At 48.3% G+C, this 27,109-nt stretch overlaps 1 long non-coding RNA gene across 2 annotated transcripts in view; it reads right to left on the bottom strand.

Annotated features, from left to right (window-relative positions):
- Positions 1-17,369, bottom strand: part of LOC110741664 — a 56,159-nt gene extending 38,790 nt beyond the window's left edge. The window contains exon 1 of one of the 2 annotated variants that reach the window (XR_002518252.2): positions 15,656-17,369. This is a non-coding gene — a long non-coding RNA (uncharacterized LOC110741664). The remainder of the gene's footprint in view (positions 1-15,655) is intronic. The other variant, XR_002518251.2, reaches the window with a different exon arrangement.
- Positions 17,370-27,109: the final 9,740 nt, after the last annotated feature.

The raw sequence follows: 27,109 nt of genomic DNA, 5'->3' as shown, positions 1-27,109 counted from the left end.
TTCCTCCCTAGCGTTTATTAGCAACTGACATTGTATCATACAATTACTGTGTTCTTTTTATTGGCTACCTCCCTCTCACCAAGTATAAGCTTCATGAGAGGCTTTGTCTGTCTTGTTTATCTCTGTTTCCTAGTGCCCAGAAAAACAACTGACACGTAGCAGGCACTCAATAAGTGCTGAGTTAATACATTAATAATAAAGTGAAATTTTAAAACAGAGGAATGCACGTTAACCCTTAAGAGAAAAATAGCTCTATGGGAGTATCCTAAATAGAATACCTTCACACTTAATTTAACACAAGAGCCAGGGAAAAAAATTATCTTCCTAATTAAGTATTTTTTTCAAAATCTTAGAAAACAATAAATATCAGAAAACAATATAAATGCTTGCAGGTAGCATAATATTTAACAGGGCATCTAACATTTCCTATTAGATTCATGCCCTTAAGAAGTCAGTCATTGAATAAGTGTAACAGTTGTCATGAAAATTACACTACCTGTGAACACTCAGCATCTGAATCCACATATTAGAATCTGCTCCAGCCTTTGGAGACAGCTGCCCCTCGTGTTCCAGCACTGTCAATGTGCCTTCTGCTGCAAACCCTGGGAACATGGCACACACTTTGGGAAATGTATTTAGCAGTCATCCCAGTTGGTTAGGACATTCCCAAAGTGCAGTACACGTAAGAAAATATATTACTTTAAAAGAAATATGTTATCTGTACTCTAGGAAGTGTACTTGGCACTGTTGTGAGTTGGCCCAAGGAAGCCTGAGGATGTTACGTTGAGAGCGTCTGTAGGATAAGGCAGCACAGAAAGTCATTTAGAAGTAATCGATTTTTCAAGTAGAACTGAACTTTGAAGGCATTCTTTTCACACCCCAATCCTTCTAACACCTCCCACCTCACTGCTGCAGAGTCAGAGGAGTAATTTCCAGACAGCAGACAGTTGCAGCAGAACAGCATGGGCTTTGTCTGCACAGTGTGGGTCTCCAGAATCTCCCACTCCAGAGAGGCAAATCTAGCTTAGTGGGACAGAGTGAGGACCCTCTGTCGGGCTCTTGGGACAAGTTGCTCAGCATCTTTGTTCCTCCATTTCCTCATTGCAAAATGCAGACAATGACAGTACTTACCCAATGGGGTTGGGATGAGTGTTAAATAAGTCAATTCCTGCAGGCACCTAATAAACATTTATTGGGCCTGTCTCGCTGGAACAGAAGCTTCCTGAAGGCAAAGATTTTGTCCACTCTGTGTACTGTAGTTTCTCAGTGCCTAGATCGGGGCTGGCATGTGGTGAGTGCTCATTCAAATATTTGTGGCATGAATGAATGAAAAATTCTAGCATAGCAAGGATCTATGCAGCAGCAGCATAGAAAGAGCAATAGCTATATTTATAGAAATAATGAGGAGAAATTAACAGTTCACATCTCAATGTAAGCAATCACAAAGGAAGAGCTCTGTCTACAATTGGCAAATCAACCCTGATAGAAAGGAAGTAGCACGCTATTGCCAGCTGGCGCAGGATTGGAATAGTGCATGGCACGTAAGAGAACCAGAACCAGGGCAACAAATAGAAAAGACTTTCTTGTGGTCACTCCTGGATAAAGATATTGACTTCTTGGTGAGGAGGGATTAGATGTTAAGGCCCACACAAGGTTGCAGTTTCCCTAGTATTTGAGGACAACCAGCATGCCTTTGCTACATCTTCTTTTTCTAGTCTACCTGTGCCGTCTCCTTCACCCAGTCCGTGTGATGTGATTCTCTGAGTCCTCGCTACCCCCGATGTCTCATCCTTATCTACTTCCTCGCTGTCTTAACGTGCAGTTCTGGATGGGAAAGTCAGCACGCTACCCAGCCAGTGCAGGAAACAGCAGGAGTTCTAGCAACCGTGCTTTTATTCATACCCCCTGGCATGCAGTAGCTGTTACAGCAACCGCTTCACACGATTCACAGTGAGCGCCTCATCAGCGACTTGCCCTGAGTCAACTCAACTACCAAATCCTCTGCACGTGGCCTTCTTTCATGTCAGAGAGCTGCCTGCCGGGTCCGGAAGAACTAAGTATCTCAGTGAGTCAGTGGAACATTTTTTATTTGAAAAGTTATATTCATCTTTTTCCATTATAAAAAATATAATTATGTAACTGAAAATTTTGAAAATAAAGAAAAAAATTTTCCCTGACCCTGCCAGGCTACACAATCACTGTTAATGTTTTAGCAAATTTTGTGACATGTTTTTTTATGTCTCCTAGAGTTGCACTAATAACTTTTGACTTCAAATCCTGATTTTTTCCAGTGATTTTGGCATTTTCTCATCATGTGTTTTTTATTTTATTTTTGAGACAGAGTCTCACTGTCACCCAGGCTGGAGTGCAGTGGCATAATCTCAGCTCACTGCAACCTCCGCCTTCTGGGTTCAAGCAATTCTCGTGTCTCAGCCTCCTGAGTAGCTGGGAGTACAGGCACCTGCCATCACGCCCAGCTAAGTTTTTTGGTTTTTGTTTGTTTGTTTGTTTTGTTTTTTTTTTGAGACGGAGTCTCGCTGTGTCGCCCAGGCTGGAGTGCAGTGGCCAGATCTCAGCTCACTGCAAGCTCCGCCTCCCGGGTTCCTGCTATTCTCCTGCCTCAGCCTCCCATATAGCTGGGACTACAGGCGCCCGCCACCTCGCCCAGCTAGTTTTTTGTATTTTTTAGTAGAGGCGGGGTTTCACCGTGTTAGCCAGGATGGTCTCGATCTCCTGACCTCGTGATCCGCCCGTCTCGGCCTCCCAAAGTGCTGGGATTACAGGCTTGAGCCACCGCGCCCGGCCTTAGTTTTTTGTATTTTTAGTAGAGACAGGGTTTTACCATGTTGGCCAGGCTGGTCTCAAACTCCTGGCCTCAAGTGACCCGCCAGCCTCAGCCTCCCAAAGTGCTGAGATTTCAGGCATGAACCACCATGCCTGGCCTTCTCATCATTTGTAATGGCTGAATAATATCCCTTACCGTGTACTTAACCATCATCCTATCACTGAATATTGAAACTGTTAACTGTTTTTTATGTTAATGAGTAATGCTGTAATAGACATAGTCAAGCAGTCATGATGTAGATTTTTCAGAATTTCGGTGATTTACTTTGGTAAATTCCCAGAGGCAGAATGCCTTCCCCTGGAGTAGGGAAGAGATACACTTTTTTACTAGAGACCAACAGACTTAGCTGCGTGCTGAGAAAATCAAGTTACCCACTTCCAAGCAAGCCCTGAAATAATTTTTACTATTTAAAAGTGCTTTTAAATAGCAAACGTTCTTAGAAAAGCGAACGATCAGGCAGCATTAAACAAATGTGAAAGCCACACTCTGTGGTTGCTTGTTTGAGTAGGTTGCTGTCTCCGTGCCCGCCTCCCCGGTGAATGGAGTGAGGGAATTAAAGTGTCCTTTTCCATCGTACGCTCTGAGATCTATGATCTATATTTCATGTCAAGTTGCAGAGGAAGTAGAATTGATAGATCCTATGGGCCCGGCTCCCTACTTAACCCTCCCCCGCTTTGTTATAGAAAGCCCATTTAAATGACTGTCAGCATAATCGATGAAGGACACAATTGTTGTGGACACTCGTGTTTTGCCTACAGAGGCATGAAAGGCCCGGGAGTGCCCTTTCGCTCACCCACACGGTTCTCCCAGCTCGTTCAAGAGGTCAAGAGGCAGGAAAGCTCATTAGCCCTCACCCCACATGCACTGAGTGGGAAAGCGGGGCTGCCTGGAAATGCTCATTCCTCCCCATTTCAACATCAGGAACGGTTTATAATGACTTGGGAATTCCTTCACTGAATGGCTGTGGAAATCAGTGTGCCAAGATCAAGGTTAGGGAATGCTCTCAGGCATGGTTTGTTCATCTAAGAATGGGAACCCACCAGCTCCCTTCTCCCTCCCAGTCAGGCCTTTCATCTGGGGGCGTCTTGTGCCCCCCTCCCCACAAACCTCCTGGACCCCTTGACACTGGCCCCTTCGCAGGTATCTGTTTTGATGGGAGGAAATGGCTGGGCTTCCCTGTCACACAAGTCAGTCACCCTGTGCTCAGAAAGCTCTGGAAGAGGCTGGCAGGATGGGCTGCGTGTGGACAGCCTGCAGGCACTAGAAAACCTGGGTGCCTCGGGATGTACAGACCATTGGCAGCGCTGTCTGCTATCCTGCAAACCGTCTTGCCCTTTGCATTTCCTGTCTCTTGACTGAGGAGCGAAGAAAGGCAGGCAGGAAGCTGGCCTGAGGCAGAGCCACAGGACAGAAGGCTGAATTCTCCCCTGCCGGGCAGTTGTGTGCAGTACAGCCCAGGTACTCCTTGCTCCTCCTTTGCATCCTCCTGACGAGGGCGTTACCATGGATCCAGTGCTAAGTGGAGGGATGCTGAGGCTAGGATCCCACCCAGCCGCTATCCAGGTTCTGTCCAGCCGCTATCCAGGTTCTGTCCTCGCCCAGGGCTGGCTCCTTCTCTCCAGGCCAAGGGGCCTACTCCTCTCCAGGCAAGTCAGCCACCCCAGGTTGCCACTCTGGAAACCAGTTCACACCCAGGGCGTCTTTTGGGTATCTTCTAGAAGGGGAATGGGCATCCAGTCAGCCAGAATGACTAAGGGATCCCGTGGAACTGGCTGAGCCCCGACCTGCACGCCGGACATAAAAGGAGGGAGCCCCGAGAACGGCCTTCGTACGTTGCCTGCCATCCTACCTGCCTGTAGCCACTTCTGTGTGGTCAGAGCATCAGCTGTGACCGCCAGGGCCTGTGAACCTCACCTCTGCTGAACTGCAGTTCTCCCTCCTGCCCTGGGCAAGGCCTGACACAGGAAAGCAGAATGGAGAGTATGGGGCAGGCTGGCAAACTTCCTTAGCCAAACGGCCACTTCACTCCCTTCATGGGATAGTATTTGTCCTGACAGGACACTACATCATTTGCAGCAGGAAAACCTGTTTTTTTAAAACTTGTTTTAATTTTTTTTTCTTTTTTTTTTTTGAGACAGGGTCTCACTCTCTCACCCAGACTGGAGTGCAGTGGTGCCATCTCAGCTCACCTCAACCTCGGCCTCCCAGGTTCAAGTGATTCTCCTGCTTCAGCCTCCCGAGTAGCTGGGATTGCAGATGCATGCCACTACCACCCAGCTAATTTTTATATTTTCAGTAGAGACAGGGTTTCATCATGGTGGCCAGGCTGGTCTCGAACTCTTGGCCTCAAATGATCCACCCGCCTCAGCCTCCCAAAGTGCTGGGATTATCTTTGCTGCATCTTCTCTTTTTTTTTTTTCTGAGATGGGGTCTCACTGTGTTGCCCAGGCTGGAGTACAGTGGCACGATCTTGGCTCACCACAACCTCCACCTCCTGGGTTCAAGCGATTCTCCTGCCTCAGTCTCCTGAGTAGCTGGGACTACAGGCATCCGCCACCATGCCTGGCTAATTTTTATATTTTTAGTAGAGACAGGGTTTTACTATGTTGGCCAGGCTGGTCTCAAACTCCCGACCTCGTGATCTGCCTACGTCGGCCTCCCAAAGTGCTGGGATTACAAGCATGAGCCACCTTGCTCGGCCTGCTGCATCTTCTTAAGATAAAATAAAGGTGCAAATCAGATTAGGACAAGTCGAGAACTAAAGTGAATGTGTTACTGTATTTCTCTTCTTGTATGTTAGCTAGGCACTAAATGCACTAAACTCTCATGTGTGCAAAACACATCCTCTCAGGCCTCACCAACACATCTGGAGTGCTTCCTGTGGACCACGCATGCTTGTGCATGGACTTCTCATTTAGTCCTCACAAGGCCCAGGGAGGGGCATATTATTGTTCCTGCCTGAAGATGAGGACGAGGGAAGATGGGATAATTGGCCAGTGTCACATAGTGGGCAATTCAGTGAGCCAGGATTCCAACCCAAAGGGTCCAAAGACCTTTTGACACTCCGGCCCCAGGCTTGCTGCACAGGCACCACTCCAGAGAGCGCAGGCTGTGTCCTTCTAGCAGCGTTGGGAGGTGGCAGCGAACCGAGGGTAACAGGTTAGACTAGAAAATTTAGTTCCTCTCTGCTTTTAACCTGCCAGCTCCCAGTTTTTCTTCGGGAAAATCACTCAGGCCCTCTGGGTTTGAGCTGCATTGTCTGTGAAACACTTCACAGAGCACTGGCCTCAAAGTTATTTTCTAGCTGTAACAGCCTGCGCGTCTGTGAAACCGATTGTTAACTGCACGACACACTGATGCCTAGAGAATGTGCACGGCCCAGCAGCTCAGACCATTACTGCGGAAAGAAAGAAAAGCATCATGGCCGCTGCTTCCCGCTCCTGACAGTGAGTCACATTTAATGTTATTATAATAACAGAGCTGTCATTTCTACGCCTCTTTGTGGACTGTCATGTCTACTGTCAGGGGTGCTGAAAGACTCCGGTGATGTAGTCACTCTTTGTGGGGGTCCTTCCCCAGGGAACACCCGTCAACAGAAAACACTGCGTTTCACTCAGCTGCTATTAATATTTACCGCTGGAGGCCCTCTCTCCCTAAGGCGCCTTGCTTTCGAGATTCTGGTTGCATTCAACAGACATTACAAGTTCCCAGCAGAGAGGAAATACAAGGCGCCTGCTGCAGTCATCGCAGTGGGGCCGTGCTGGGCAGACAGATGGGCTTTCTCATCTCCCGAGGACCCGAGCTCCAACAGCAGGTAGGGGCCCGAGCTAGCTGGCACTGGCACCCCCTCCAACCCCGCCCTGCGCTAGTCAGGTCTAGAAATGGCACCTGCTTTCCAGTTGGAGAAAGCAAATGTGTCCTGGCATTGCCCCATGTCACTTTGGGGTACATTGACAAGTCTGGAAAAATTATATTCTGTTGTGGATTCAGGGCAAGTGAATGGATGCAACTTTGATTCCAAAAGTGGTTCCACCGGGGCTCTCAATTTTCACCCAGTTCTTGCCATCAGAGTGGAAAGGCCCAGCCTTAAGGGCTTCGTGAATTCTGCTGCCTGTTAAGTTACTCACAAATTGCCGGACTATCAGGGGAGAGTTGGGGTTTAAAGCATCTCTTATTGGCTGCCAGCCACAGTTTCACATACTATTGGAATTCAATATTAGCAATGACTTCTTGGAGACAGGAAGTGTCTGAAATTGCTCTGTCTAGAAAACTGAGGCTCAATGGATTTCTTAATAAATACGTAGAGTGAGAACTTCTGTGAATCCATGCTGACTAACGCTGAATGGTACTTACATTGATTGCATTCTTGGTATTCCAAAGCCAAGTCAGACCAACCTGTGAACCAAATGTTTTCTCGTGGGAGGTAGAATTGCAAGGGCTTGCCAGAGCCAGCTGGGAAGTGAGCTAGTGCAGCTCTCAAACTCATCCACTTTCTCCCCAGAGCCACTTGATTCATGCTGGTTATCTTGGAGACAAAACTAAAGCTTCTGGTAGGAGTTGGATTTTATTTCTTTAAGACTATTAGAAGACTAAGATTAGAGGGTGTATGGCCTGTTCTGTGCAGGTACTGGGGATTCAGTAGTCAAGACAGCCCCACTCCCTGCCCTCGCAGACTTAGTCCAGAGATGACACTAAAGTGTGGTCATTACCATCCTGCAGGGTGTCCTGGGGTTTTTGGAGACAGGCTCCCTTAAGGAAGTGGAGTGATATCTAAGGGATATGGATGATCCCTGAGGGATGTAGACTGTCCCTAGTTGATGAAGGTGAATGAGTTTGTGTCTCAGGCAGAAGAAACAGCATACTGAAAGGGCCAAACATAGGACACAGAACAAAAGGCAACCAATGACCAAGTGTGAGTCGGGGAGCGGGATTGCTTGAAGGAGTAGATGGTTGATAGGAGCAGGAGCCAGGCAACGGAGATCTTGGAAGTTGGATGAGAGTCTGGACTTGATACTAGAACAGGGTTTCTTGGCTTTGGCACTACTTACATCTGGGGCTTGATCATGATTTGTTGTGAAGCAGGGCAGGAGGCCGTCCTGGACATTGTGCGATGTTCTGCAGCATTTCTGGCTGGACTTACAACATGCCAGTGTCACCTCCCAGTCATGACAATCGAAAATGTCTCCAGTCATTGCCCAGTGTCCCCTGGGGGATGAAGTTGCCCCCTGTTGAGAATCATTGCTCCAGGGGCAATGGGGAGCCACGGAGGGCTTTTGAGCAGCAGCTCATAGCAGGAACTCTACAGTCTTCGTTGCTACAGCCATTTCCTCTCCACCTTGGGCTGAGCTTCTCGTGAGCATCGGAAGTTGTAGGAGAAAAAGAAGTTGATGTGCCTTTCTGCTATGGGTATTCTTCAGAAACGGGAACTATCAAAACTTTCCTCTTCTGATGAATTGGTATATTTACTTTTATAATATAAAGAACCCTATCCTTTTCCCTCTTTGCTTTGGTGGTCAGAGAGCTTAGAATTACTGTTTCTACTCAGTTGCATGGGCCTCTCTGGATTGGTGAAAGTCTAAGTTGCCTACCCAGGCCCTGTAGTTTGCAGACATCAGTCAAGTGGGGGTGGGAGGGCAGGGGCGGGCGCCACAAGGCCTGGAGGCTGCGCGTCTCTGTCTTCCCTCCAGAGGGCAGCAGGCCCTCAGCTCCCACTATGGGGCCATTGCAGAATCTTTGGATTGTTCAAGAAACACAGGAATCCAGATTTCTATGTAAAACCTCCCAAGTGTATATATTGGCAATAAATTCAAATGTTCAAATGTCTGTAAGACAAGCACCAGGTCAAATCAAATTGTCTTGGGGCTATTTTCTGCTCAAGGGCCAGTTTGTGACTCCTTTTTTTTTTTTTTTTTTTTTGAGACAGTCACTCTGTGGCCGGGGCACAATCTCCGCACACTACAACCTCTGCCTCCTGGGTTCAAGCGATTCTCGTGCCTCAGCCTCCCGAGTAGCTGGAACTACACTACAGGGTGCCCGCCACTACACCCAGCTAATGTTTGTATTTTTAGTAGAGATGGGGTTTCACCATGTTGGTCAGGCTGGTCTCGAACTCCTGACCTCAGGTGATCTGCCCACCTCAGCCCCCAAAGTGCTGGGATTACAGGCGTGAGCCACCGTGCCCGGCCTTCAGTTTGTGAGCTCTTGATGGGTATTTTTTTGTTTTGATGTTTTAACACACACACACACACACACACACATATATATACACACACACATACACATATATTATTTCATTTATTTTATTGCTTTGCTTTGCTCTGTGTCCTGGGAGCAATCAGGCTCTCTTGTTCTCTGACTTATGTGGACAGGCCCTGCCAACATTTACAGGTGGGAAGGAAGTGAGTCTGGAATACAGATTCCCCAGCTCACTCCCTGCTGGTCCTCCCGCAGGTCCTGGCTCAGGGCAGATAGCCTTGTCTCCAGCTGCCCTGCTCCTGGTCCTTCTAGGGTGGGTGAGCTGCGGAGCTGTGGCATCTTCATCCTCACCCTGTTGGTTTTCCTCAACCTTGCATGGATCTTTGTGCATAGTCCCTTCATTAAGCGTCTCTTAATTATCTAACTTGAGGGTTTTGTTAGCTTCCTACCAGGGCCCATGGCTACTAAAAAATAAGTAATTTAGTGCAGAACATAGGAAAGTTGGAGGGTTGTTTATATGAACAAAACATAAATAATAGACTGGTCTCAGAGGATGTGTATTGGCTGTAAGGACGGGAAACCATAACTACATCAACAGGGAACATGCCTAGATTCCCATTCATCAGATCAAATCTGCTTCACAGGACATGATTTTGAACCTTGACTTAAAGTAGCTCATGCCATTTTCATGTAAAACTGTGTTTATCCTGTAGGAAAAGAACATGGGAAGTATGCCCTAGAGGTGAAGTGCGTGAGAAATGTCTCAGGAGCCTCACTTGCCTGTTCTCATGATTGCTTATTTTCTGTCTCCTTTGCTGGCTTCTCTTTGGTCTCTCGCTCATGGAATGCAGTCTGGATGTTTCTAGGCAGCACAGAGTAGAGGTTAAGAGCAATTGCCTTTAAATTAAGTTAATGTTTGTGCTGCCTCTTATCTTGCCTCTTATCATTTCACCTGTATCGCTGTGGAGAAGGAGGCGATTCCTTCTCTCTGAGTTTCAATGCCCTCAAAATGCAACCTCCCAGGGTGGCAGAAAGGACGAAAGAAGCAAATGTAAGGAAAACACTTATTGCTCCTGGCACAGGGGGTGCCCAGTAACTGGTAGAGATTATTAACAAATCAAGCCCTGTTGCCCAGAAAGCTGTTCACCGTTAACAGTTTGTGCTTTAATGTGAACATCTGCCCATTTACAGTATATGCAATAAGCTTCATTTGGTGCCATGACCCTGAAGTGATGCATAATTCTCATTGTTCTCTGAATCATCAGAGAACGATTGAGTTAAATTCAATCTAATGTTGAATATATTCTTATTGTTTGCACGTTTGGAAAATTCCTATCATATTCTCCATCTCCAGTCCTTTGGCACTCCTCCCATGTCACGTTTCTGGAAGATTGCATATAGCAGTTCTGAGACGACATTTGCAAATCCCATTAGCAGTGTGCGATTACAATCCCTCTACGTCTAGAGACCAAAACTCACTTAAAGCAGCGTGTTGCTTCTTTCTATCTTTTCATTGACTTGGGGCTGCAGTTCTCATTTTATGTGCCAGTTTCAGTGAGAAGCGCATTCTCCCAGTGTACTCTGAACTTGCCAGGATAACAAGTTTCACCTTAAAATCAGTATGTCACTTGCTGGGACCAGAGGGCCAAACATGCTGAGTTGGGAAAAAGGAAGACCCAATAAAGCCAACACAGAGTAAAGGGAAAAAATATTGAACCCAGTCTCGGTAGCCGTTGCTAACCCTGTATCCAGTGTGAGACTTGATTCTCTCTTAAAACCTGGATGACACACCCTTCCTGCAAATATAAATAACTCTATCCCTTAGCCTCTTATTCAGGGGCAAGTTGGTACAGTCACAAACCTGGATTAGAGGCTGCCACTCTCTCGTTACATGGTGCTCAGTTCCTTAACTGTGTGGCTAACAAGTTCAGCAATATCTTAGCTGGCATTTGTTGAATATTTACTACATGCCAGCACTTTACAAAGATTATCGTGCAATCCTCAAACAAACCTATGAGATGGAAGCTCTTGTTACTGTCACTTTACTGATGGGAGAGTTTGAGTGTGGCCTGGATGGAGCCCAGTGGTCCCAGCAGTACGTGATGAGCAAAGTCACCTCTGCATTGTCTCGTTGGAGAGACAGAGCTTGGCCTGGAGAAGTGCTTACGCAGTCAAATCGCACCCTGCTGACCTGCAGGAAGCAATGTGTAGGCTCAAGGGGGGTGGTCCCTGATGGAAGGCGCCAAGACGCCAAGCCAGGTGCAGCAGGACAGGAAGGGAGGGAATGAACACAAGATGGTGGGGAGAAGGTGCTCCCACCTCCCCATTGCCCTTCCCCACCTCTGGTGACCATGAGTTTACTCTCCGTTTCCATGAGTTCAATTGTTTCCATGTTTAGTTCCCACATATGAGTGATGGTTAATAGGTGCAAAAATACAGTTAGAATGAAAAAGAGCTATATTTTATATCACAACAGGGTATCTATAATTAACAATAATTTATTATATATCTAAAAATAACCAAAAGGCCCAGCACAGTGGCTCACACCTATAATACAAACACTTTGGGAGGCCGAGGCATGCAGATCGCTTGAGTCCAGGAGTTTGAGACCAGCCTGGGCAACATGATGAAAACCTGTCACTGCAAAAATGCAAAAATTAGCCAGGCATGGTGGCACATGTCTGTGGTAGTGGTTCCAGCTACTCAGGAGGCTAAGGTAGGAGGATGGTTTGAGCTCGGGAGGCAGAGGTTGCAGTGACTTGAGATCTCACCACTGCACTCCAGCCTGGGTGACAGAGTGAGACCTCATCTCAGAAACAGTGGAACTGGATTGTCCTTACACAAAGAAATGATAAATGCATGAGGTGATGGGCACCCCAAATGCCCTGCTGTGGTTATTATGCATTGCATGCCTGTACCAGAACATCGCATGTACCCCATCAGTGTAGACCCTTCTTATGTACCCGTAATAATTAAAAATCTTAAAAAAAGAGTGTTCCAAGTAAGTGAGCCACATACACAAAGGCCTGGGGTGGGAATGACACATCCAAGGAACTTGAAGACGGCTGGCGTGACTGGATCTGAGTGAGTGAGTTAGGCCATGAGATCAGAGAAACTGGCAAGGCACGGGCTGGTCTTTGCATGTTGTGGGCCTTGGTCAAGATTTCTGATTTTATTCTGAGTGTGGTAGCAAGCCGTTAAGATTTTGAGATAAAGAGTTACATGGTAAGGTTGGTGTTTTAAAAAGGTGATTCCAGCTGCTGTGTGGAGATGTGTCTGCAAATGGCGGCGGGGAAGGCAGGGAGGCAGTTGGAAGCACTATCACTGACAGGTGAGACAGGATGGCGGCTTGGACCATGTGCTGTTGTCAGGGTCAGAATCTGAGCTGAGAGTAGCACAGACAGAACCTGCTGATGGATGGAGTAATGGTTAGCACTGAGTGTCGACTTCACTGGATTGAAGGATGCAAAGTATTGATCCTGGGTGTGTCTGTGAGGTGTTGCCGAAGGAGATTCACATTTGAGTCAGTGGGCTGGGAGAAGCAGACCCACTCTCAATCTGCCTGGGCACCATCTAATCAGCTGCCAGTGCAGCTAGAATAAAAGCAGACAGAAGAGTGTGGAAGGACTAGACTGGCTGAGTCTTCCTGACTTCATCCTTCTCCCTGCTGGGCGCTTCCTGCCCTTGAGCATTACACTCCAAGTTCTTCGGCTTTTGGACTCTTGGACCTACATCAGTGGTTTGCCAGGGACTCTCAGGCCTTTGGCCATAGACTGAAGGCTGCACTGTCAGCTTCTCTAGTTTTTAGGTTTTGGGACTCAGACTGGCTTCCTTGCTCCTCAGCTTGCAGACAGCGTATTCTGGGAACTCACCTTGTGATCCTGTGAGTCAATTCTCCTTAATAGACCCCCTTCACATCTACATCTATCCTATTAGTCCTGAACCTCTAGAGAACCCTAACACAGACAGGATACGAGAGATCAGGCAAGAAAGTGGTCAGGGGGATCCCAGGGCTTGGACTGAGCAACTCGGTGAATGAGGGTATCATGCACCAAGGTGGGGAGGAGCCGTTGTGGGGGCAACAGCAAGACAGTTCTGTTTGGAACATGTGAAGTTTGCAGTGGATGTGTGTGAATGTTTCCATGTCAACCTGGCTGGGTCATGGTGCTCAGATATTTGGTCAAACACCAATCTGGATGTGGCTGTGAAGGTAATTGTTTAAAGGTGAGATTAACATTTAAGTCAATAGATTTTGAGTAAATCAGATGATCCTCTGTGAAGCGAATGGGCCTTATCCAATCAGATCAATTGAAGGCCTTAAAAGAAGATGACCGAGGCCTCCCAAGGAAGAAGGAATTCTGCCAGCAGTCTCCCTCCAAACTCCAGCAACACCACCTCTTTCCTGAGTCTGCAGGCTGCCGGCCTGCCCTTCAAATTCCAGCTGTGTCAATCCCTATAATCACAGGAACCGATTCCTTAGAACAAACCTCTACACACACACACGTACATGCACACACACAATTAGTTCTGTTTCTCCGGAGAACCCTGATTAGTCCAACATTCTAAAACCCAGAGACAAGAGGCTAGAGTTAGAAAATTTAGCAGTCATCACCATAAACTAGAGATAATTAAAAATTTTCCAGCAGCTCTGTTTAAAAAAGTAGAAAGAATCAAAAGACATTAATTTTAACATATTCTACTTAGCCTAAAATGTTATCACTTCAGAATGTAATTAACACAAAAACATTACGATTTGACATTATTTTCCCGTATTAAGTTGCCACTGTTGGGTGTGTTTTCACAGTGACAGCACATCTCAGTTGGACTAGCCTCATTTCAAGTGCTCAGTAGCCACATGTGACTGGCAGCTGTCATATTGCATAGCTCAGCGCTAGATGGTATTGAACCTCTGGGGCTGGGCAGGAGCACTTCTAATGCATGTGCAGGTAGAGGAGAGCAGAGAACAGAGCCAAGACTGAGCCTAGGGCTTTCAAATGTTTAGAGGTTAAGAAGAGAAGGAGGATCCAGCAAAAGAGCCTGAGACCGGTGTCCAATGAGGCAAATGAGAGATGAGAGTGTGGAACCTAAAAGCCAAGAGAATAAATGGCACCAGTGGTCTATGAGATGCAGGTGAGAAGTGACCATTGGATGTGGCTAGATAGAGGTCACTGGTGACCTTGACAAGAGCAATTCAATGGAGTACTGAGATGAAAAGGTGATGAAGAGAAAGGCAGATGAGGATATGGAGAGTGAGAGTGCAACCAGCTCTCTGGAAGAGAGGAGACTGGCGTGGAAGGGAGCAGAGAGGGGGGCGTGGCTGGAGGGAGGTGGGGACAAGGACATAGTGGGTTGTTGTTTTTGTTTTTGTTTGAGACAGAGTCTCGTTCTGTCACCCAGGCTGGAGTACAATGACGCGATCTCGGCTTGCTCCAACCTCCTCCTCCTGGGTTCAAGGGATTCTCCTGCCTCAGCCTCCCCAGTAGCTGGGACTACAGGCATGTGCCACCACACCCAGCTAGCTAATTTTTGTATTTTTAGTACAGACAGGTTTTCCCCACGTTGGCCAGGCTGGTCTCAAATTTCCGGCCTCAGGTGATCCACCTGCCTCGGCCTCCCAAAATGCTGGGATTACAGGTGTGAGCCACCACGCCTGGCAGGACACAGTGTTTTAAAGAGGAGGTCCTACTGCCCTGTTGGAGAGGAATTCAACACAGAAGGAGAAATGAATGGTGCAGGGAAGAGACAGTGATCAAGAGTGGTAGAGAAGCCCCACTTAGGCTTAAGCTGGCACAGAGGCGGGATCCAGGACAGAGGCTTGGGTACGAGTGCTGCTGTGTCCACGTGGTGCTGGGAGGATGGGGCAATGCTCTCTTGGGGAGTGAGCATTTGGAAAGGGAAGGGAGGGAAGAAAGGTGTGATCCAATCTTCCAGAGAGTGGCAGAGACAGTGATTAGGTGAAATGGTTCTTGAACCTGGACACCTGTTAGAATTTCCTGGGGCGCTTTTACAATACACCAAAGCCTGGGCCCTACCACAGACCAATTGAAGCAGGATCTCTTGGGTCAGGTCTCAGGAACGAGTATTTATAAAAAAATCTCCCCATGTGATTCCAATGGCATCCAAGTTTAGGGAACTGTAGGGTGGCCACCTGAGTCATATGAAATTGAACCTGATGCCAATGAAGCAGTTTCTATTGAAATTAACGTAACAATCTCCAGGAGACAGAGCTTTGGACAAAAAGTCCTCCGGTCCAGATCAATTGGAGGAGAGGCCGTGGTGGTCATGGCATTCAGATCTACAGAGATAATTATTTCCATCATGGGATGTATAGAATAGAGGCAAACACAGTGTCATCATTGTAGCCATCTAAGGGTTACCATTCGCCCTGATGGGAGGAACCCAAATTAGGGCAGGAAGGAATAAGTTCAGAAGTAACATTCACATACTGTGCTTAGGAAACTCTGCTAAAGGCTGTTCCTGGGAAGAGTGGGCTGTGTATTAGCAGGAGCCTGAAAACCAAAGGGAAGGAGCTGAAGGAGTAGTTCCCTGGTAGACTAGGTATTCCTCCATTCATCTGTTCACTCAACATTCGATGTGTGTTTATTGAGCACTTACCTACGATGTGCCGGGGCAGTTCTTACGAAAAGCTGGAGTTGACAGCACGGAGCAGTCCCTGTGTGTGTCAGCCGTTCAGCATTTGCCACCAAAAGAAAATTGTCAGAGACCCTCCAAAGAAAGATGAGAAGGTATCGTGGGTGAAAACAGCAGAGATAGATAGGTGCTGCATCCTCTTCATCCCGATCTGAAGTGGAATCAAATCATCCTCGGAGATCTCAATCTGCCCATCCTTAGGGAAATGAGCGAGAATGGCCAGGAACCCATCCTCGGGGAGGCTCTGGCCTCTTCATTCCTGCATGATGCCAGGTCTACTGTGTGCCAGGCATGTGCTGGGATTGGAAACATGAAGCAGACATGGCCCACCTTTCAAGGAGCTCGCAGCTTAGTAGGAAGAGAGCCAGAGTGGAGTAGCCTTTCAGACGGCAGTTAGGTAGATTCTCAAGTCAACATTAAGGAGAAAATCGAGTCTAACCAAAATTACCTTGGGAAAAAAGACTTCTCCAGGGAGATGGGAGTCTGGCGTCTCAAATACAGCCTCTCGTAAACACCACACAGCCAGTTTTCCTGCAGCTTTGGGACAGATGGCCGTCCCTGTGGCTGAGCACCAGAGGAAGCAATCGGCTTGGCTTGCGTTTCGAGGTCATGTTGTATGAAAAAAGATGTATTGTCACTCTAAACACTGGTGTGCGAGATGCTCGCGCCTCGGAGAGGCTCAGAACTGGATGCAAACGTTGGCAGATCCGCTCTCTGGGGCATATGCTTATTGCGGGGAAGGGCTGGCAGAACCACACACTTTATTTACATTGTTTTTCATTTAAAGTTTTCTCTGAGCACCTACGGTTGAATTTGCTTCAGCTAAATGTGCATGTAATGGGACCAACTGAGAAAAGGCAATTGGGAGGCCACCGGAAGTGTGACACCCTTGCAAGAAGAGGTGAGACTTAGGATGGGAAGATGCCGCAGGAGCCCCTTTCTCCAAGGCTCTGAGCATTCCAGAGGGGCCAGCCACGGGGTCCAGTATTGGTGTGAATGCTGAAGCAAGACGGAGAACCCTACCTGACTTCTCCCCCATCCTCTGCAGAAGCCCCTACCCCATGAGGACCCTCTAGTGGCCTTGCAAGGAGGGAGAGGAGGCAGGGCCCCTTCAGAAAAGGTCTCGGGGCTCTGCCTCTGCATCCTCTATATGGCCTTCTTTCCTGGAGACCTCACGGAAGACTTAGCCCTGGGCCTCTTCCTAAAGTCAAACCAGAGGCACTGCCCGGAGGTCCGGGTAGAGCGTCCCCCTCATGAGTTCTGTCCTGGGCCCTGCAAGGGGCCGGGCCTCCCTGTGCGCTTCACAGGGGCCTGTCATCATTGCTCCCTGCTTGTCTTCTGGCCTTCCCCCTCTGACAAGCCTGTTCCCTCCCAGCCCAAGCCTGGAGTCGCCCGCTGGCCTGGCCAGCCTTGTCTGACATTTTTGCCGAAGAAGGGGATCCAGCTAGATTCCGGCGGCCGGCTGGCTTCCCAGGTTGTGGCAGGCCTTGTCCACTTGGAGGACATCTTGCCTTGTTTGCCCACTGGGGCCCTCATGTAGACAGACCCTTGCTTGACTTTGTAGCCCTAACCAAGGATCTGAAGGTGGACTTCCAGGAATACATTCCTGCCCAGCTAAGGCTCCGGGGGTCCCGCAGGCGGAGGGAGACTCCTGGGATGGCCAAGGATGCTCACTGGTCTGCGAAGCTTGCTGAATAGTTATGACGCTCTTGGGGCTTCTCCACACTGACCAACCTACAGCACGTGCCCACAAAGAGAGAGAAGCTTTCTGCTTTATGGCTGCTCCAGCCTCGTGTGGTCTCGTGTCCCTTCCTGTTCTTGCAGGATCGCTGCGCTGACCTCCCCATGAGAGGAGAGGGCAGAACATGGCTGACCTCTCGTCCTAGGGAAGCAGGGGCCGTCCACGGCCTGCCCACCGTCCGATCACTCCAGGAGGCACAGACCCTTTCTTGTGTTTGTTTGTACGTGATTTTCATGTTTTCGCGCCTGACAAGGGGAATTGGTTAGTATACAAGTGGCACATCAACACCATTCTGGTAATTCTTTCCAAATGGAATTTTCCAACAATTTTTATTTCCAGAAGTCCCATGGAACCAAAGAGACAAACAACAGAAGAGCAAAGGGAAGTAAATGGTTATGAGTGTTCATCACAGAAGCACAAAGCGCAAGGCTCCTTGCAAAGTCCTTGAGGCCTCCTGCCTCAGACCTTCCCTGGCTCTTTGTCCCCAGGCACCGTCAGCTGATGCAGAAGGGACTCCGCCTGTCTTTAGAGAGAGAAAAATCAGGATCAGGGCTCTTCCATCTTCTCTGCTAAGCCCACTAACCTCCTGCAACTCACTTCCTCTCTCTTTGGCCTGTGCCTCATGTTTTATTAAATTTTATTAAAGGTCCTTTCTGGCTCCCATCACCTATGGAGGCTTGCTTTTGTCTGGCCACCACCAGAACAAGCCAGGGAGGGAGGCACCTTGTTCCCACAGCGGCACCAGGTATCTGTTAAATGAATGCATTCAAGTGTACCACCTGCCGGGTTAAGTCATTGCCCTGGGGAGCAGCACTAGCACCTTGGTCCTCATAGATTGAGACTGTGGCTAAGAGGATGGAAGCTGTGCAAAGGGCAGCCAGAGCGCAGTTGGCTGCAGCTAGAGATCCCTGGCCCCGGCCCTCACTCCCAGCCTGCACTCCCTCCCCATCCTCTCGCCCGGGACACACACATCTTACCTGTCTCTTACAAGCCAGAGCTAAAAGAGAAAGCAGATATTAATCCAACTAAGAAACTAAAAGGAACAATGACAAGTAAAGAGATTAAGACGAACAAAATGTAAGAAGGAGATGTTAAAGGGTAGTAATTTGTTTTTATGAATAAATGTATTCAGGGAAGTAAAAATTAAGATGTGGATGATAAAAGGGTGTCAGCTTCAGGAAACTAAAAGGATTTATAAGTCACACCAAAAGGAACGAGGAAAATTTTAAAGATGGAAGACGAAAAGCTAAGGGGAAAATTCTAGACAACGACAGGAAGGAGATTAAGGTGGTTAAAAATGGATCAAGTTGTAAACTAGAGGCCGCAGGTCTCAGGTTATTAGAAAGCTAAGTAAAATAAGCAACTTTCTATGTAAACGAATAAAATAGTTTTAAACAGTGCAGAAAAGGATGGCTCTTAAGGCTATTAACCGGGGCAGGCGGCACACTCGGAAGGTCACTGCAAATAAGAAGCTGATGCTTTAGAAGCCAGCAGTGGGTCCCTGGAGCCTCCTCAGGCAGAGGTCACTGTGGTGAAGGGTCCTTAGCAGGCCTCTGCAGGGCCCAGGTCCCCAACTGTCCACCTTGCCTCGGGCAGCTGGTCCGTGTTGTCTCTGCTCCTTCTGAAGTGCTGGTGAGGTCTGAGGACCCAGGCCTTCAAAAAGTGCTGCCTGTCCTGAGTCTGGCTCTAGCCTCAGAGCTCGTGAGACTCGTGCTGGGAGTGACAGCCTCTCCCCTCCCGTGACACCCCCTGCTCCCTCCCACTGGGGCACAGGATGCACGATCACACGTGGGCTTCTGCACGCTCCTCGTTTTGGGGCACAAACGAGGTAGAAGGCCCTTTTGGGCTCCAGAAAAGACTACGAGCAAAAGGAGAGATGACAGAGGAGAGAAATAACATTTATGTATGAATATTTCAAGCTACTTACAAAAGCTAGCTCACTCAGTTGGCAATAGCAGTACGTCCACTGTACGGGGGAAACCCTGAGGCCCGTGACCCGTTTCCCACCCCCTTTAGCCGCCGCAGTACCGCGCACTGTGCTGGCTTCAGCGCTTTCGCATCTGATTCTCAGTTCTTCTGTTTTTCATTGAAGCCATATTTGTTTTCTCTTCAGCCTGCTGATTTCTGGCCCACCGTCAATTCTGACTGGTGCCCAGCTTCCCTCTTGATATGTGTGTGTTACACAGACTCTCTGTATCCCAAACAATAGAGGGATGAAATCTTCAGCATGAGATTTTAAGTGCTGCTTCCATTTTGTCCACTGAACAGTAAGAAAGCCACACAGATTCCTCAGAAAGACTTCCATGACTTTCCCAGGATAAGGGTCATCTCCATAGATGTAACTGCATGATTGTGACATTAATAACAGCCCTTTCCACGAGCAGCACAAAGACACTAAGTCCCTAGTTCCCTGGTGATTTTTTTTCCTTTTTTTCTGAGACGGAGTCGCGCTCTGTCGCCCAGGCTGGAGTGCAGTGGCATGATCTCGGCTCACTGCAAGCTCCGCCTCCTGGGTTCACGCCGCTCTCCTGCCTCAGCCTCCCGAGTAGCTGGGACTGCAGGTGCCTGCAACCACGCCCAGCTAATTGTTTGTATTTTTAGTAGAGACGGGGTTTCACTATGTTAACCAGGACGGTCTCAATCTCCTGACCTCGTGATCTGCCCCCCTCGGCCTCCCAAAGTGCTGGGATTACAGGTCTGAGCCACCATGCCTGGTCCCCTGATGATTTTTTCAAGAGGCAAAATACATACCTTCCCAGCAGAAAGGAGAGAAACCGCTAAGTCGATCCACGGGGCTACGTACCTCATCAGTGCCTTGGCAGACACAGCCTTCTAGACCATGGCTCCTGCCCTATGGAGCCTGTCACTGGATCAGGTGGATCATACACGGTGGCTGACCAGGCAGGTGTCACTAACTGCCCAGTGGGTGCAGAGATGCCGAAGCAATGAGTCCAGAGGCAGATCGGGACTCACCTGTGACCACGGGCACAGGTGCCTGAACGCCTGCTCCTCACTCAGAAGCCAGAATTCCTCATGGCACCACTTCGGAGGGGACTCGCGCGTGTTCACTGGGCTCGTCTATGTCAAGCATGACTGGTACATGGTATTCACCCAATGAAGGAGGAGCGTGGAGAAATCCAGTGTGATCGTGCATCCTGTGCCCCAGTGGGAGGGAGCAGAGGGTGTCACGGGAGGGGAGAGGCTGTCACTCCCAGCATGGGTTTCACGAGCCCTGAGGCTTCAGCCAAACTCAGGAAAGGCAGCACTTTTTGAAGGCCCCGGGTCCTCAGACCTCACCAGCACTTCAGAAGGAGCAGAGACAACAGGCACTGGCTGCCCTAGGCAAGGTGGACAGTCAGGGACCTCGGCCCTGCCGAGAGGCCTGCTAGGGGCCCTTCTCCACAGTGACCTCAGCCTGAGGAGGCGCCAGGAACTCTCACTGCTGGCTTCTAATGTATTGGCATCTTCTCTGCAATGACCTCAGCCTTAAGAGCCTTTGTTTTCTGCACTATTTGAAACTTTTATTAGTTTACATAGAAAGTTGCTGATTTTACTTAGTTTTCTAAGTAAAGCTAAGTAGGTTTCTAATGGGTTAAAAATGAGGGTGCAGACAGTGTAGACCAGTCAGGAGGGCTGGACTGAGGGTGCTGGACCCAGGAGAGGGAACAGGGCTGGAACTGTGGCTCTGCTTGATGGCAACAATGTGACCAATCTAATCTATGTAGCTCAGTAGTCCTCAAGCTGGGAGTGATTTTGTCCCCCAAGGCATATTTGACTATGTCTGGAGATATGTTTGTTCTTGCAAAGTGGGGAGGTGTGCAGCTGGCATCTACTGGGTGGGGGCTAGGGATACCTGTCAGCACCCTGCAATGCACACGGTGGCCTTACAACCGAGAACTGTTGAGCCCCAGTGTCAGCAGTGCTGTGGTGAGGAACGCCGCCCTGGATGAGGCTGTGGTTCTCTGGTGTTCCCGGACACTACCCCAGAGATGCTCAATTAGAATGTTTGGGATAAGTTACCTCCTGCTCCGACCTTGCCCACGCGCATACGTAGCACAGGTTCAGAAGCAGGTGGGCCCTGGACATGGCACTTAACAAACTGCTCTCCAAAGTGGAGGTTAACCACGACACATATGTAACGACGGACAGGCTTTGCACAGTGAAGTTTTCCAAACCTTGCCAAGCACCTGACCACATCGAGTCCTAAAACGGTCCTTTAAGTTCAGCCTTATTCCCCTTTTACGAACAAGGAGGCAGAAATACAGGGAGTTTCACATGCTCATGGTACCGATATCCACCAAGTGGCAGAATGAGGACTTGAACCCAGCAGCAGCTCAGTCCCTGGTTAGCAACAGCAAATGTTTGTTGATTGGATGAATGATTGAATAAATGAATAAATAAATTCAAGCCCTCTGACTTCAAAATTCATTTTCTCTCCATTCTTGCATGATACCTCTTTAAGTATCTAATAAGGTGCTTAGATGATGACATAATGAAACTAAACTTGTATGAGTTATGATAAAAAATATGAGCAAAACTTGCTTTTTTCATACAGCTGACCCAGTTATTCAGAACATTTCAAATCCAGTAATGGAAATACGAGACTGAACTTTTTTTTTTTTTTTTTGAGACGGAGTCTTGTTCTGTTGCCCAGGCTGGAGTGCAATGGGGTGATCTCAGCTCACTGCAAGCTCCGCCTCCCGGGTTCCCGCCATTCTCCTGCCTCAGCCTCCCGAGTAGCTGGGACTACAGGCGCCCGCCACCACGCCCGGCTAATTTTTTGTATTTTTAGTAGAGACGGGGTTTCACCGTGTTAGCCAGGATGGTCTCGATCTGCTGACCTCGTGATCTGCCCGTCTCGGCCTCCCAAAGTGCTGGGGTTACAGGCCTGAGCCACCGCATCCGGCCGTGAGCCCGAACTTTCAGAGAAAGGAAAGAATGACCTGTTGAGACTTGAGCTGATAATAAGTGATGTTGCCGAACAGCGCAGTGTTCTCTATTGTCAACCACTGTTTATTTAGTGAAGCTGCCTAGGCTAGAAAGGGTTAAAAATCAAGGCTCATAAAAACAGTCCTATGGACCAAGAATTTTCAAATAAGCACTTTAGAAGTTTGCCCCCTGGTGGACAGAGGGGAAAATGCAAAGAAGGTCAGGGAAATGCGATGGTCTAAGTCAGGCAGCGTTTGCCCTTCCTGTTTGTCTGAGGTTCTTCTCACTTAGAAAACAAGGAAGCCACTGGCATGGGCTGGACTGTGTCCCCCAAAGCTTCGTGTGTTGAAGCCCTAACCCCTAGTTCCTCAGAATGTGACTGTATTTGCAGGTAAGGCCTTTGAAGAGGTGACTAAATTAAAATGAGGCTGTGAGGGTGGTTTGGCCCTGGTCCAATCGGACTGGTATCTTTTTTTTTCTTTTTTTGAGATGGAGTTTCGCTCTTTGTTCCCCAGGCTAGAATGCAGGGACACGATCTTGGCTCACTACAGCCTTGGCTTCCCGGGTTCAAGCGATTCTCCTGCCTCAGGCTGGAGGCAGTAACTGGGGTTATAGGTGCATGTCACCTCCTTGGCTTCCCAACTGCTGGGATTACAGGCGTGAGCTACTGCACCCGGCCTGCCTGGTGTCTTTATAAGAAGAGATTAGGCCTGGGCACAGTGGCTCACACCTGTAATCCCAGCACTTTGAGAGGCCGAGGCAGGTGGATCACTTGAGTTCAGGAGTTGGAGACCAGCTAGCCCACATAGTGAAACCCTGGCTCTACTAAAAATACAAAAATTAGCCGGCATTGGTGGCATGCACCTGCAATCCCAGCTACTTGGGAGCCTGAGGCAGGAGAATTACTGGAACCCAGGAGGCAGAGGTTGTAGTGAGCCAAGATCACACCACTGCACTCCAGCCTGGGCAACAGAGTGAGACTCTGTCTCAAAGAAAAAAAAAAGAATTACACAGAGACCCCAGGGGCCTGTGCACAGGGTAAAAGCTATGTGAGGACACAGCGAGAAGGCGGCCATCTGTGAACCGAAGAATGAGGCCTTGGAAGAGACCATCCCTCCAGACTCCTTGATCTTGGACTTCCAGCCTCCAGCACTGGAAGACAATCAATGTCTGTTACTGAAGCCCCCCAGGATGTGGCACTGTGTTATGGCAGCCCTAATGGACTAATGCAGTCACCATTCAGGAACAAGTTTTCCCAGTGACAAGGAAGTTAAGCATTCAGTTCATCATTGAGCATCTATTCTTTAAACTTGTGTCTATTCTATGAAGGGGCCTCTTTGTGGTCAATTGCAGTCTAATTCAGATGAAACCCAAACTATACATCCATGTGAAGAGACCGAGGCCACATCATGGAGCTTACTGGTAGCACATTGTTGATTCAAAATGGGCATTTGCTCACCTGTCTGTCCCCCTTTGGGTTCCTAGTAGGACTATGTCTCTATTTGTTGAAAATTTTAATTTAAAAAATTTGGAAGCCATCATTTGTTTCTTATTGCAAAACTTACACTCAAATATTGTAGAAAATGTAGACCAGGAAAAATAAGAAAATAAAATCTAACGAGTCCCTGCAATCAGAGCCGATCCTGTTAGCATTTGTCATTTCTCATTCACAGTGGGGTTCTTTTTTTCTTTCTGTGAATGTCCATCTGCAATGGACATATATTCAGGGTGCCCAGTCTAGATCATTTCTTTATCTACCACTTTGGCCAGAGAGGAGTGTGTGTATGTGGATGTGTTTGTGTGGATGTGGGTGTGCCAGTGTGTGCTTTAATTAACTGTATTAGCCCTTAGAAGAGTGATGCTTATTGTGTGAGAACTGGGCCAAGACTTCTATAGTGAAGATCACACAACTGACTAGAAAAAGTTGCTTAGGTATGCGAAGCAAGCACATTCTAGGAGAATGTTTCAAGCTACATGTCCTGGTACCTGCCCTGCTGGCCTGGTCGCCAGCCTGTTCTATGATGATGCCCGTCAACACTTCCTTGCTACCCTCTGTTTCTGTCTGTGAACTCTTTTGGCTGCCTGTGGTAAACTTTTGGCCCCTGACACTTCCCTCCCCCACTCTGAACACAAGCCTACAGCACCACTTGCTCATGGGAGCCTGTGTGGGTCCTGTTGTCCTACACCGCTCTGGCATGGTAGACCGGCAGGCGGGTTTACAGTGTAGGAACCACAATCCTCAGAATGAGACTGGCTCTGAATCCAATTTTTTTTTTTTTTTAGACAGAGTCTCGCTCTGTTGCCAGGCTGGAGTGGGGTGGCGCCTTCTCGGTTCACTGCAACGTCTGACTCCCTGGTTCAAGTGATTCTCCTGCCTCAGCCTCCCAAGTAGCTGGGATTGCATGCGCCCACCACCATGCCCAGCTAATTTTTGTATTTTTAGTAGAGATGGGGTTTCACCATGTTGTCCAGGATGATCTCGATCTCCTGACCTCGTGATCTGCCTGCCTCAGCCTCCCAAAGTGCTGGGATTACAGACGTGAGCCGCCACGCCCGGGGCCTGAATCCAGTTTTAAGAGATTGACGTTGCTCTATAATCCAGCCATGGCATTTGGGATTTTGGAAATCCAGGTGGGGAATGTAATGATGAGCACAGAGCTGTTTCCTTGAAAGAAGGGATCCTTGCCTGAGAAGGAAAGCGTGTGGCTGCCTCTGACCCAGTTGGTCATCTTGGGATGGGTGCTATGGTCCCAGCAGGCTTTGTGGAGCAGGTCACCACCACCATCATCATCATAGAGAACTTTTGTGACATGAAGCTGAAGTCCACAGCTCCACAGGGACCTGCGACGAGATCTGGAGACCCAGGAAGAGGGAAAAGCAAATGAAAGCCACGATGAGATACCAGTACACGCTCACCAGATGTCTAAATAAAAACTGCGGACAACAAGTGCTGGCAAAGGATGTGGAGCAATAGGAAGCTTCATAAATTGCTGATGGGAATGTATTAAAATGAATGGCAAAAAGAGCAATTACTTTTGCACCACCCTAGTAAGTTGATACAACCACTTTGGAAAACTTGTTGGCCGTGTTTATCTACAGCTGATTGTATACATATTCTACGACTTAGCAGTTCCACTCCCAGGGGTACACCCATCTTAAGTGCATGCACTGTGCACCAAAAGACATGTGCAAAATTGTTTGGAGAAGCACAATTTGTAATTGCCCACACCTGGAAACCCATTTGCCCATGAAGATTTGAATAAGCCAATAAAAGGCAGGATATTCTCACAATGGAATACTCTTCATCTATGATTCTCGAAAGTGTGGCATCAGCCAGCCTAGGCAACATGGTGAAACCCTGTCTCTCCAAAGAATACAAAAAGTAGCCTGGAGTGGTGGTACACACTGATAGTCCCAGTTCCTTAGGAGGCTGAGGTGGGAGGATTGTTAGTTTGAGTCTGGGAGGTCAAGACTGCAATGAATCATGATTACACCATTACACTACAACCCGAGTGACAGAGAGAGACCCTGTCTTAAAAAATAAAGTGCAGGCCGGGCACGGTGGCTCATGCCTGTTATCCCAGCACTTTGGGAGGCCGAGGTGGGCAGATCACGAGGTCAGGAGATCAAGACCATCCTGTCTAACGTGGTGAAACCCCATCTCTACTAAACAAAATACAAAAAATTAGCCGGGCGTGGTGGCAGGCACCTGTAGTCCCAGCTGCTCGGGAGGCTGAGGCAGGAGAATGGCTTGAACCAAGGAGTAGGGCGGAGCTTGCAGTGAGCAGAGATTGCACCACTGCACTGCAGCCTGGGCGACAGAGCGAGACTCCGTCTCAAAAAGGAAGGAAGGGGGGAGGGAGGAAGGGAGGGAAGGGGAGGGGAGGGGAGGGGAGGGGAAGGGAAGAAGGAAGGGAAGAAAGAAGGAAGGAAGTGCAGCATCAGTATCACAGGACAATCCATTAGCATACTCTGGAATTTTATCTCAGACCTCCTGGGTCAGAAACTCTGGGGGTGGGGCCAGCAATCTTGTGTTTTAGCCAGCCCTCCAGGTGACTTTGGTGTGGGCTAAAGTTTGAGAACTTGCTGTAATATGGCAACAAAATTGAAGAAACTGCAACTCCAAGCAAAAATATGAATCTCAGCCATAATGTTGAGCAAAAGATGTCAGACCCAAAAGAGGGCATGCTGGAAGATTCCATTTATACGGAGCTCAGAAACAGGTAGAACTGTTCTGTGCTGCTAGAAGTCAGTTATGGGTGAGGCCTGTGAGGCACCTAGAACAAAATGTAAGGGGCTAGATGTGCTTGACCTTGAGAAGGGAGGCCCCCTTACACTGTGCACCCCAGGCTCCTCACCCTTTCCCAGCGTTGGTCAGACTGGTGATTATTCTGGATGGTGTGGGCTAAAGACTTCATACGTACTTGATGGTGAGTGATCCAGGGGAATCCGTGAGGGCATCCAGGCATTACTATTGTTCTGCGTCTCCATGTGGGTGCCGTGTGCACTAGGGTGTTCAGTTCCTAAATATTCTTCAACCTGTACACTTAAGGCTGGTGCACTTTTCTATATATAAATACGGAATAATCTTTCAATAAAAGATTAAGTACATATCCAATGGGAATGATGCCCTCATTTCAGTGATGAATGGCCTTGGAGTAATTGCTTTCATGCCATCGTGGGTCGTGTGTGTGTGTGTGTGTGTGTGTGTGTGTGTGTGTGTGAATGGACTTAGAAAATAGAAAAAT

Source organism: Papio anubis, chromosome 15 (assembly GCF_008728515.1).
Source record: "Papio anubis isolate 15944 chromosome 15, Panubis1.0, whole genome shotgun sequence".
Lineage (NCBI taxonomy): Eukaryota > Metazoa > Chordata > Mammalia > Primates > Cercopithecidae > Papio > Papio anubis.
The sequence above is the reverse complement of the archived record's forward strand: the minus strand, read 5'-3'. Positions and strand labels throughout refer to the sequence as shown.